This window comes from Microcebus murinus, chromosome 4, assembly GCF_040939455.1.
Source record: "Microcebus murinus isolate Inina chromosome 4, M.murinus_Inina_mat1.0, whole genome shotgun sequence".
NCBI classification, from domain to species: Eukaryota; Metazoa; Chordata; class Mammalia; order Primates; family Cheirogaleidae; genus Microcebus; species Microcebus murinus.
The window spans coordinates 58721802-58735502 of NC_134107.1; the positions used below are offsets into that span (position 1 = coordinate 58721802).

A 13701-nucleotide genomic window follows, 5' to 3' on the forward strand; every position below is an offset into this window, starting at 1 on the left:
TGAGCCACCATGCCCGGCCTAATTTTTAATTTTTTTTGTACAGATGGGGTCTTGCTATGTTGCTCAGGCTGGTATTGAATTCCTGGCCTCATGTGATCCTCCTGCTTTGGCCTCCCAAAGTACCAGAATTACAGATGTGAGCCACCATGTAACGGCTGGATAGAGATTTTTTTAAAACCAAGAGTAAAATGTTTTTGAAATAAATGAGAAATATTTATCAGTATTGTTCAAATTTCACCAAAAAATACTGACTGACAGAGACCTTTTACCATTTTTAAATGGTCATATTAGGAAATATTAAAAAGATTTTACCAAAGATGTGGAGAAACAGGCTTTCATCTATGGCTGACAGAAATGTGAACTCATATATCCTTTAAAAAAAAGGGACCTGCTTGAAATTAAAAACTAAACATACCACTTGCCCTAAAAATTCTTCTTTTGTGAATACATTACAGAGAAATAAAAGTACTAGGATGTTAAGACTGTATGCTTTAATATGTTTACTGCAACATTGCTTGTAGTGACAAAAGCCTGGATATAATGTGTATGTCCATCAATAGGGGAATGTTTGAATAAACTCTGATGTATTCATATTGTAGATGAATAACACCTGCTAAAAATGAGTTCAGGACTAGAAAGTCCAGTAATAAACCCTCTCATAGAAGATTAAATGATTTTCAACAAGGGTGCTAAGACCATTCAATGGGGGGAAAGGATAGTTTTCTGCAAATGTTGCGGGGAAAAAGTAGATAACCACATAAAAAGAATGAAATTGGAACCTTTCCTTATACCATATACAGAAATTAACCAAAATGGTTCAAAGACCTAAACATAAGAACTAAAACTATAAAACTCTTAGAAGAAAACATACCAGAAAAGCTTCATGATATTAGATTTGGCAATGATTTTTTAGATATGACACCAAAAGCACAGGCAACAAAAAGAAACTAAATAAACTGGACTTTATCAAAATAAAAAACTTTTATGTATCAAAAGACAATAGCGTGAAAGGCAACCCACAGAATAGGAGAAAGTATTTGTAAATCATATATCTGATAAAGGAGTAATACCTAGAATATATAAAGAATGACTAAAATTCACAACAAAAAAAACTCCAAATAACCCAACTAAGAAATGGACAAAGGACTTGAAGAGACATTTCTCCAAAGAAGATATATAAATGTCCAATAACCACATGAAAAGATGTTCAAGATTATTAAACATTAGGCCGGGTACAGTGGCTTATGTCTAGAATCCCAGCACTTTGGGAGGCCAAAGTGGGAGGATGGCTTAAGGCCAAGAGTTTAAGACCAGCCTGAGCAATATAGTGAGACCCTGTCTCTACTTAAAAAATGGGATGCCACTTCACACCCATTAGGATGGCTATTACAAAAAAAATGACAAAAACAAAAACAGAAAATAACAAGGGTTGGTGAGGATGTGAAAAAAAAATGGAACTATTGTAACACTTGTGGTGGGAATATAAAATGGTACAGCTGCTATGGAGAAACAGTAGAGTGTTTCCTCAATGAATTAAACATAGAATTAGCACATAATTCAGCAATTCCACTTCTGGGTATATACCCAAAAGAACTGAAAGCATAGATGAGAACAGATATTTGTAAACCAATGTTCATAGCCAATAGCCAAAAGGTGGAAGCAATCCAAGTGCCCATTTACAGATGAATGGATAAATAAAATGTATATACATACAATGGAACATTACTGAGTCTTAAAAAGGAGAGAATTCTGACACATACTATAATGTGGATGAACTCTGAGGACATTATACTTAGTGAAATAAGCCAGTCACAAGAAGATAAAAACTGTGATTCCACTTATATGAGGTACTAAGAGTGGTCAAATTCATAGAATAGAAAGTAGAATGGTGATTGTCAAAGGCTCAGTAATGGGGAATTATTGTTTAAGGGGAACAGAGTTTTACTTTTGCAAGATGGAAAGAGTTGGAGAAGTTGAAGAAGGAGAGTGGGAATGGTTCCACAACAATGTGAATGTACTTAATGCCACTGAACTGTATACTTAAAAATGGTACATTGGTGTCTGGGTAAAGTGGCTCACACCAGTAATCTTAGCACTCTGGGAGGCCAGGTGGGAGGATTGCTTTAGGTCAGGAGTTTGAGACCAGCCTCAGCAAGAGTGAGACCCTGTCTCTACTAAAAATAGAAAGAAATTAGCGGAGCAACTAAAAATAGAAAAAATTAGCCGGGCGTGGTGGCAGACGCCTGTAGTCCCAGCCACTTGGGAGGCTGGCTGATCAGGAGGATCACTTGAGCCCAGGAATTTGAGGTTGCTGTGAGTTAGGCTGACTCCACGGCCATCTAGCCTGGGTAAAAGAGCAAGACTCTGTCTCAAAAAAATAAATACATACATACATACATAAATAAAAAGGTACACTGGCATATTTTAACACACACACACACACACACACACACACACACACAAGCAAAAACAAAAAGCATGGTCCTTTCTGGGATGTAATGCAAGAAAAATAATTTTTTAAACCCAGTTTCAAGGTATATCAGCCACCATAGCTAAAAGGCATACATTAATTAAAATGGTATTTTAGTGTAAAAAAATGAGTTACATCCACATTTACCTAGAGTATTGTCCATGATATATTAAATACAAATAATATTTATGTGAGCATAGATATCTAATAGGAAAAGGCAGAATGAGAAGCATAAAGACTAGAGATTAGGTAAATGACTGACTTGCTTTTTATATACCTCTGTACTTTTCGAACTATTAGAATAAGTATGTTTTACTTTTTAAGTTAAAAATCCAACAAAGAAGAAACAAAACAGCCTCAAAGATTTGTTTCTTGCTACATATATGCACTTATTTGGCTACTATTTCTTATGTTCAAACATACAAAGCCATCAAGGTTTACATATTAAGGTTATAAGGAATGGACAGTCAAGAATAGGGTTCACAGTAGAACCATTACTTAAAGTATCAAATACCTACTCTATGTTGAACACTATGCTAGGCTCTTTGACAGATATGAAATGAAAGACACAAGTATCTGCTTTCAGTAGTCCCCAATCTAGAGCGAAGAACTACCACAATGAGATGCCAGGTACAGGGGGCCCTGTGAATGTGGAAGAGGCCAGTGGAGAGGAAGGCCAGGGAAAGTTCACTGCGATACAATGAGTCTAAAGTAGAGGCTTCCTATATAGTCAAGTCCCACTTCCTAATGAATCAAAGGAATTTCTCTTGAGCATTATCACCAACATTCTAAAACTGATTCTTCTCCCTAACTACTGTTTCCCTAATAAAATTATACAGAACTGTATATGTGTGTCAAAATACCACTCTGTATCCCACAGATGTATAATTATTAAGTGTCGATTAAAAATAAAAGGAAAAAAATTCCATAGAATTGTGAGGAGTTCCAGAAGAATAAACTGTACATTCTTCCTGTCACATTTATTGCCTCAACTTCAAAGTCCCTGAAATATTCTCATTTGTAACTATTTTTATTATTATTATTTTAGAGACAGGGTCTCACTCTGTCCCATCAGGCTGGAGTGCAGTGGTGTGATCACAGCTCACCACATCCTTTAACTCCTGGGCTCAAGTGATCCTCCTACCTCAGCCTCCCAAGTAGCTGGGACTACAGGTGTGTGCCACCACACCTAGCTAATTAAAAAAAAATTTTTTTTTTGTAGAGATGGGGTCTTTCTATGTTGCCCAGGCTGGTCTTAAACTCCTGGCCTCAAGTGATTCTCCTGCCTCAGCCTCCCAAAGTGCTGGGATTACAGGCATGAGTCACCATGCCTAGCCCTTACAACTATTATTGAAAATTCTCTATAACTGAGTGATGTAATCTTGTGCCTCATTTTATAAATTCTTCCTCTATCGTCAGTCAGGTCAGTGGAAAAAGAGGCTCCGATCTTGATCTCTCAAATCTTAGATTTGATTCTATTATTTTCTAATAGGACATTATATTATATAAAATAATCATGCTAGAGATTGCTAATTTTAAGCTAATTTTAAACATACTTTTACATACTTAGAAGACACTGCCTTCATCTTCTAGGAAGGGTTATAGACATTTAAAAAGAACTGTCGGGGCCAGGCGTGGTGGCTCACGCCTGTAATCCTAGCACTCTGGGAGGCCCAGGTGGGCGGATTGCTCAAGGTCAGGAGTTCAAAACCAGCCTGAGCAAGAGCGAGACCCCGTCTCTACTATAAATAGAAAGAAATTAATTGGCCAACTAATATATATAGAAAAATTATCCGGGCATGGTGGCGCATGCCTGTAGTCCCAGCTACTTGGGAGGCTGAGGCAGCAGGATTGCTTGAGCCCAGGAGTTTGAGGTTGCTGTAAGCTAAGCTGACGATACAGCCCTCACTCTAACCTGGGCAACAAAGCGAGACTCTGTCTCAAAAAAGAAAAAAAAAAAAAGAACTGTCGGTATTACAAAAAACAAAATTCTTATGTTTATAAAAATGTGGGTAGAGGCTGGGTGTGGTGGCTCACACCTGTAACCCCAGCACTCTGGGAGGCTAAGGTGGGAGGATTGCTTGAGGTCAGGAGTTTGAGACCAGCATGGTCAACATGGCAAGACCCCATCTCTATAAAAAATTTAAAAATTAGCCAGGCATGGTGGTGCATACCTATAGTCCCAGCTACTCAGGAGGCTTAGGTGGGAGGATCACATGAGCCCAGGAGTTCATGGGTGCTGTGAGCTATGATTGTGCCACTGCACTCTAGCCTGGGTGACAGAGCATGACCTCATCTCCAAAAAAAAAAAAAGTGGGTAAAGAACAAGTTTCTAAAAATATATATGGAATGTTAATATGTACTAATTCCCAGTGCTTTGGCACTGGGAATTAATCCAAAACATTTTATAATATCCTGGCAACAATGGTTGATACTAAACATTCCTTTCTCCCCTCCCTTTATTTTGAGTTCATTTTTTGATTCTCATGGGAGGGAATAAAAGGCTGCAGTGACAGCAATCTGCTTTGCTCTAGCAGCTTTCCAAAGCATATCATCCTAGAACAATTTCTTCCATTTTCCTCTTCCGCCCTCTTAATTGTTACAATGTTTTCTTGACCCTGCATTTCTAAAATCACATCCTTCCTCTGTTTCTTAAGGACTGCTCTCTCATCCCTTTTTCTTCCTGTCACTTGACAGCACTTCAATTAAAAGTGCTGTACTTACTAGCTGTACTTGTATTTTTTATTCCTTAGATGTTGTAAAATGCTTACTCTTGCTGCAAGGGATGATAAGAAGAATCTTTTTGCGTTGGTTTTAGTAGCCATCTTCTTGTACTCAGCAAAGTAACCTCTGGAGGGCTTAGTTTTGTGGTACTGTCATAAAGTAGAAAATGGTGGGTCCTGGTGTCTGGCAGACTTGTCTGAATGTTGACTATGCCACTTACTTGCGTGACCTTGGGCAAATTATTTAACTTCTCAACTTCAATGACCACATCTCTCTAATGAAGATAATTACTTCTTCATAGGGTTATCACAAGGATTAAATCACAAGGGTTATCACAAGGATTAAATGAGGTAATATTAATATATTTAAAATTCCTAACACATGCTTGGTGCTGTGGGGGTACTGAATAAATTGTTAGCCTTTGTTGTGTTTATGAGGAAAGGAGACTGTAGATAAAGAATCTGGTAATGTCCAATACAGAGGAAGCCAGTTCCTAAATACTGAGTAGTAGAACCTCTGAACTCCATTGGACAGAGAAGTGATCCAGTGAACATTATTCCAAATACAACATCTTATAAAAGAAGACATTAAAAATATCAGGAAAATAGGCCGGGTGCAGTGGCTCACGCCTGTAATCCTAGCACTCTGGGAGGCCGAGGAGGGCAGATTGCTCGAGGTCAGGAGTTCAAAACCAGCCTGAGCAAGAGCGAGACCTTGTCCCTATTATAAATAAAAAGAAATTAATTGGCCAACTAACATATATATATAGAAAAAATTAGCCGGGCATGGTGGTGCATGCCTGTAGTCCCAGATACTTGGGAGGCTGAAGCAGTAGGATTGCTTGAGCCCAGGAGTTTGAGGTTGCTGTGAGCTAGGCTGACACCACGGCACTCACTCTAGCCTGGGCAACAAAGTGAGACTCTGTCTCAAAAAAAGAAAAAAAATATATCAGGAAAATGGATTTTTGCTTCCAGGCCAGATGGAGTATCAGAGACCAGATTTAACCTCCTCCCAGAAACAACTGAAAAAGTGTTCAAAATATATGAAAGAATAGTTTTCGGACCCTGGATATCATGCTCAAAGGCAAGTGATCCCTGGGTGATGGGAAACAAACAGCTCCAACAACTTACAGTGTGCAGAAGTGTCTACGCAGAGACACGGAGAGGATAAACCCATGCAGAGGACAGTGAGCTCCCTGGACTGAGGACATGATAGTAGGAATTCAGGAAGGCCAAAGTGGCTAGAAATCAGACCATAGAGTACAGTAGTCCCCCCTTATCCATAGTTTTGCTTTCTGAGATTTCAGTTACCTATAGTCAACTGTGGTCTGAGAATATTAAATGGAAAATTCCAGAAATATACAATTCATAAGTTTTAAACTGCATGCCATTCTGGGTAGCGTGATGAAACCTTGCACCATCCACCTCAGGCCTATCCTGATGTGAATCATCCCTTCGCCCAGTGTATCCATACTGTACGTGTTTCCTGCCTGTTAGCCACTTAGTCATCTTAATTATCAGACTGATGCTGTATCGCAGTGTTTGTGTTCAAGTAACCCTTATTTTACTCAGTAATGGCTCCAAGTTGTAAGAGTAGTGATGTGGAATATTGTTATAGTGGTTCTATTTTATTATTAGCTACTGTTGTTAATTTCTTACTGTGCCTACTTTATAAATTAAACTTTGTCATAGGTATGTATGTATAGGAAAAAACACAGTATATACAGGGTTCGATATTATTCACGGTTTCAGGCACTCACTGAGGGTCTTGGAATGTATCCCCTGTAGATAAAGGGGAACTATGGTAATGAAGAAGAAAGAGGTGCGTAGCGAGAGCTTGGGAGATCTGCAGAGGGCCCCTCTAGTCTTCAGCTAAGTATTGATCAGTATGTATATGTGCAGAAACTATCCAAAGCCAGGGATAGAACTACCAAAAAGGATTAAAAAATAATCCTCAGAGCTCACACAGATTTGAGAATAACACCTACTCCCTCCTAAAAGAGAAAACCTCATAAGGCACCAGGGCATCAGGTAGAGTACTCAGAAGATCAGTAAGGACACCAAAGACTTGAACAACACTAGCAACTATCTTGACTTAATTGACATTTATAGAACATAACCCCTAACAACAGCAGAATATACATTCTTTTCTTTTCAAGTACACATGGAAAATATATTGTATACTGAATCACAAAATAAGTCTCAATAAATTTAAAAGGATTCAAGTATGTTATTTGACCATAATGGAAATAAATTAGAAATCAATAATATAAGATATCTGGAAAATCCCCAAATATTTAGAAACTCAATAACATACTTCTAAATAACCCACCAGTCAAAGAAGAAGTCAAAAAGCAAATTTGAAAATGTTTTGAACTGAATGAAAATAGCACAACATATTAGGATTTGTGCAATGGACCTAAAGCAATACTTACAGGGAAATGCTTAGTACCAAATGCCTACATTAGAAAAGAAGGAAGGTCTCAAATCAATGACCAGCTTCTACCTTAAAAATTAGAAAAGAGCAAGTTAAATACAAATTAAACAGAAGAAAGGAAATAATAAAATTCTGAGCATAAGTTAATAAATAGAAAACAAGACAACAACAGGAAAAAAAATCAATGAAATAAACTGGTTCTTCATGGAAATCCATCTAATTGATAAACCTCTAGCAGAATGATCAGAAAAAAAGAGAGGAAACACAATCAATATCAGGAATGAGAAAGAATTCCTATGATGACCTACGGATTCTCCAGATAATCAAATGATAAAGGATCAAGGAATATAAGCAACTTTTATGCTAATAAATTTGGTAACATAGATGGAATGTACAAATTCCTTTAAAGAGACAAATCACCAAAGTCCATTCGGGAATAACCTGAATAACCCTGTATCTACTAAAGAAATTGGTTTATTTAAAAACTCCCATAAACAAAATTCCATGACTAGACAACTGGCCTGATGAATTCTACCAAACAGTTACAAAAGAAAAAAATTCCACACAATTCTACAAAAGGCTTATAAAAAGCTGAAGAGGAGGGGATGCTTTTCAAATCATTCTTATAACAAAACCAGACAAAAACATTACAAGAAAATGAACAAAGATGCAAAAATGCTTATCAAACTTTTAGCAAATCAATTCCAATCAATATAGAAAAAGGGTACTATATCATGACCCAAGTGGGGCTTACCAGGAATGCAAAGTTCATTTACTATTTGAAAAATCATCAACGCAACTTCATCATATTAATATTATAAAAGAAGAACATCTGATAAGACCTAACATCAATTCCTATCAGCAAACAAAACAGAAATAGAAGAAATTTCTTCAATGTGATAAAGGGCATCTACAAAAACCCTACTGCTAACATCATACTTAAAGGTGAAAGACTGAATACTTTCTACCTAAGTTCAGGAACAAGGCAAGGACACCTGTCAACTCTCACCACTTTCTTTTTTTTTTTTTTTTTTTGATACAGAGTCTCACTTTGTTGCCTAGGCTAGAGTGAGTGCCATGGCGTCAGCCTAGCTCACAGCAACCTCAGACTCCTGGGCTCAAGCGATCCTTCTGTCTCAGCCTCCCAAGTAGCTGGGACTACAGGCATGCGCCACCATGCCCGGCTAATTTTTTCTATATATATATTAGTTGGCCAATTAGTTTCTTTCTATTTATAGTAGAGACGGGGTCTCGCTCTTGCTCAGGCTGGTTTTGAACTCCCGACCTCGAGCAATCCGCCCGCCTCGGCCTCCCAGAGAGCTAGGATTACAGGCGTGAGCCACCGCGCCCGGCCTCTCACCACTTTCTATTCAACATTTTACTAGAGATTCCAGTTGTTATAGTAAGGGGGGAAAAGCATCCAAATTATAAAGAAAGAAGTAAAACTGTATTTGCAGGTTACATGATTGTATAAAAAAATCCTATGAAATCTACAAAAAAAGCTACTAGAACTAATAGTGAGTTTAGTAAGGTTGCAAGATATAAGATCAATATACAAAAATTAATTGTATTTTTCTATATTAGCAATGAACAATCAGAAATTGAAATTTAAAAATCATTTACAATAGTGTCAAAAAATTATGAGATAGGGATAAGTCTGACAAAGGATGAGTAAGGTCTATATATTGAAAACTGAAAAACATTGCTGAGAGAAATTAAAGTCCTAAATACGTAGAGAAGTATTTTTGTTTATGGGTTGGAAGAATCAATATTGTTATGATGTCAATTGTCTTCAAATTGATCTACAGATTCAATGCAATCCTAATGAAAAAGCCTGGTAGGCTTTTTTGGTAGAAAACTGATTTAAATTTCATATGGAAATGCAAAGGGCCTAGAATATCCAAAACAACTTTGAGAAAGAAGAAAGTTGGAGGACTTACACTACCTGACTTCAAGACTTATAAAATTATAGTAATTAGAGCAATATAGTACTGGCATCAAGCTATACAAATACATCAATGGAATAGAACATAAAGTTGAGAAATAGACTCACAAATATGTGATTAATTGACTTTTTGACAAAGAGCAAAGGCAATTCAGTGAGGAGAGTCTTCCAAGAAATGGACAAAAAAAGAGAGTTAAAAAATGAACTATGACTCATTCATTTTTTTTAAAATTTTATTTTCCATTATTTCTTTTTTTCTTTTTTTCACCTTAACCACACTGGAATGCAAGACTCATTCTTTTCACCATATTCAAAGATTAACTCATACTGGATCATAGATTTAAATGTAAAATCTAAAACTATAAAAATTCTAGAAGAAAACACAGGAGAAAATCTTTATGACCTTGTGTTGGGTAAAGATTTCTTAGCTACCACACCAAAAGTGTGATCCACAAAAGACAAATATAACTAAGTTGCATTTCATCAAAATTAAAAATTTATGCTCTTTGAAAAACATTGTTAAGAAAATGAAAAGATAAGTCATAGACTGGGAGAAAATTATGTAAGTCATATCTGATTTGTATCCAGAGTATAAAAAGAACTCTTAAAATAATAAAAACAGCCCAATAAAAAAAATGGGTAAAAGATCCGAACTGATACTTATCAAAGAAGATATACACATGTAAATAAACACATGAAAAGATGCTCAGCATTATTATGGAAATGCAAATTAAAACTATAGCGATACATTACTTCACACCTATTAGAATCTCCAAAATTAAAAAGACTGACCACACTAAATATTGGCAGGGCTGTGGAACAACTGGAACACTAGTATCCTATTGACGGGACTATAAAATGGTACAACTACTTTGGAAAACAGTTCGTTTCTTAAAATGTTAAATATATAACTATCATATGACCCAGCCAAAGCATATATTCATAGTAGCTTTACTTGTAATAGTCCAAGACAACTCAAATGTCCATCATCAGGTACACGAGTAAACAAATGGTGGTACCCATAAAATGGAATACTACTCAGCAATTAACATAAATGAACTATTGATACATGCAACAACATGGATGATGCTCAAAATAATCATGCTGAGTGAAAGAAGCCAGATATAAGAGTACATATTATATAAAATTCTAGGGAATGCAAACTAATCTATAGTGACAGAAAGTAGGTCAGTGGTTGACTGAGGGACATGAAGGACAGATTACAATGGAGCATGAGGAAAACTTTTAGGGGTGATGGATATGTCCATTATCTTAATTGTGGCGATAATTTCACTGGCATATACAAATATCAAAATATATCAAATTGTGCATTTTAAATATGTGCAGTCTGTTGTATGTCAATTATACCTAAGTGAATTTGTTTAAAATATCAACAAAGCCTGGGAATTTTAATGTCAACTGGTTACACAGTACTTGAAAATGCTACAAGACCATTAATTACATTAGAAATAGGACTTTCAATGATGATTCAACAGGTGCTTAAAAAAATGAATGTACAGGCTGGGCATGGTAGCTCATGGCTGTAATTCTAGTACTCTGGGAGGCAGAGGTGGGAGGATCGCGGAAGGTCCGGAGTTCAAGACCAGCCTCAACAAGAGCAAGATCCTGTTTCTACTAAAAATAGAAAGAAATTGATTGGCCAACTAAAAATATATAGAAAAAATTAGCCAGGCATGGCGATGTGTGCCTGTAGTCCCAGCTACTTGGGAGGCTGAGGCAGTAGGATTGCTTGAGCCCAGGAGTTTGAGGTTGCTGTGAGCTAGGCTGACACCACAGCACTCTAGTCCGGGCAACAGAGTGAGACTCTGTCTCAAAAAAAAAAAAAAAAAAAAAAGAATATACAGCAATTAAAATGAATCATGACAAAGATCAGAGGAATAAAGGGTAACCCCCAGATAAATGGAGTATGGCAAAGAGCAGGGCTTTAGAGGCACACACATCTGGGTTTGAACACCAGCTCTCCTCACTTACAAGTAGTGGGTCCTCAGGCAAGATATTTAATTCCTTCAAGTTTATCTCCTCAAATACACTGGGGATTGTAGTGCTCATTAACTGTGCTCACACAGATGATATATGAATGTGCCTTACACAGCACCTGGGCACATAATACACCCTTTATCAATGTGAGCTCCCTCCTTTTAGAAGTAATTTAAGCTTGATTGGTAGAACTGGAATAAATTGCTTATCTTGAGGTTCAAATGAATACTTTTGGACCTGTACTATATATAGGGAACTGTGTGAGGCACTTTACTTATTATGGCTATGCAGAAAGGCAAATAATATAAGTAGAGATATTTCTCTTACAGGTGAAATTCTCTACATTTTTTCAACACCCATTTTTTGGTCTTGGCTGTCAGTAAGTGTGACTGGTTCTCTCAATCTGTGAACACAACTCAATAATTGACAACTCAGCTTGCTAATTCTTGTACCTAGCAACGGGTCTCATGAGAGCTCAATAAATGCTTATTGAATTGAATTAAACTGATCCTACTGGGAATCTGAAATGATAATTTCACTAAAAGTATGGGCATTTTGAGTAGGGAGTTTAGTTTAATAAAAAGACCATTCATTGCCCATTTGGAAATACTGTAAATATGAAAGTAACTGAAGAGTTTTGCAAGTGCATTCTTTTATTTTTCAGCAGTTTACATTTATTTCATTACAAAAATCCATTATTTCTTTTCTTTGAAATTAGCTCAAGGCAACAAACAGATTTTCATATTTCAAAAACAAAGTCCATTGGACTGTATGTACTATGAGGTAGTACTGAGGCAGCTAGGAACCTAAATACCATACAAAAGGTTAAAAATATTTAATCTGCTCGCCTTTCAGCCACGTTACTCCGCCTGGTTTTCACAATGAGTGGAGACAGAATTTATTTCTATGCAACTCTTACAGATGCTTACGCTTTTAAGGAGGCTGTACAACAAAGCAGACTGTCAGTTTGCCTTTGTATTATTACACAATGGTTACAGGAAGTGGCTGAAAACAGGGAAGTGATGTAAACATTGTCAGTTATAGTTTGAAAATCTAAGAAAAAAAGAATAGAATAAAAATAAATTAACCTCAAACAAAGGTCTATAGATCTCTGACCCTGTAGTCACACTTCTGAGAATCTATTTTTAAAAAATCCCCAATATGGGAGAAAGAAATAAATATAAAAATGTTTTATAGAGTATTATTTAGAATAGTGAAAATCTGGAGGCAATCTAAATATTGAACCTATAAGGGAATATTAATAGTTAAGTGAATTAGCGTATACCTCCCTGATAAAACACTATTATGGACATTAAAAGAATCATAAAGGTCATCCAGCAACATGGACTGTTACATAAAAAATGTACAAAATTAACTTTATTATGATAAATATATTTAAAAAGAATAGCAGAAAGAGGAATACATACCAAAATATCATGTATACTGTAAATGTACATAATTTTTCACTGTCAATTTAAAAATAAATAAATAAAAGAGGAAAGAAATACACTAAATTGCTAACTGTGCTGTTATGATAATGGAGCTATTGATCATCTTCTCTCTTGTATTTTCTATTTTTTTTGTAATCTAGTTATATAGCTTTTTCTATTGTAAAATTAATATAATTTCAAAACTTAGGTTGTCAACTGAGTATGGGTTTTGAGTAAGAGAAGCAGGACAAGAGAAGGGCAGTGAGTAACAGCAGGCTGACTGGGTCACTGGCAGTGATATGGCCATGGAAGCCGCACGCAGGCTTGGTTACTCATCAACTGAGTAACTGTATCATAGACTGATCTCCTTTTAGAAAAATGTTGCTATATTCTGTGATTCTTTCCTTTTTTACTTTCCAATCCTATATTCTGTACCACAGCATGATACAGAAGGCAAAGAGTTATTAATACTCAAGGAAGTATAGTTCCTTCTTCATTCTATAAAGTAAATAGACTTTATACTTAAAAAAATGTATCTTCCATAAGGCACTTTTCAGTTATAAAGTTAATGTCTAACAGTAATATTAACCATGTTTTCCAGATGACTAATGCTTTTGTTGGCATCTATAATGGAAGAAATAATTGGGTCCCCAGAATGTGTATTCTGCTTCATGTTCCCCCAGCCAGTTAGCTGTCAG

At 36.3% G+C, this 13701-nt stretch overlaps 1 protein-coding gene across 4 annotated transcripts in view; it reads right to left on the reverse strand.

The window, feature by feature from the left end:
• The window catches only part of FCHSD2 (FCH and double SH3 domains 2), a 244604-nt gene that overhangs the window by 13749 nt on the left and 217154 nt on the right, over positions 1-13701 (reverse strand). The window lies entirely within an intron of this gene.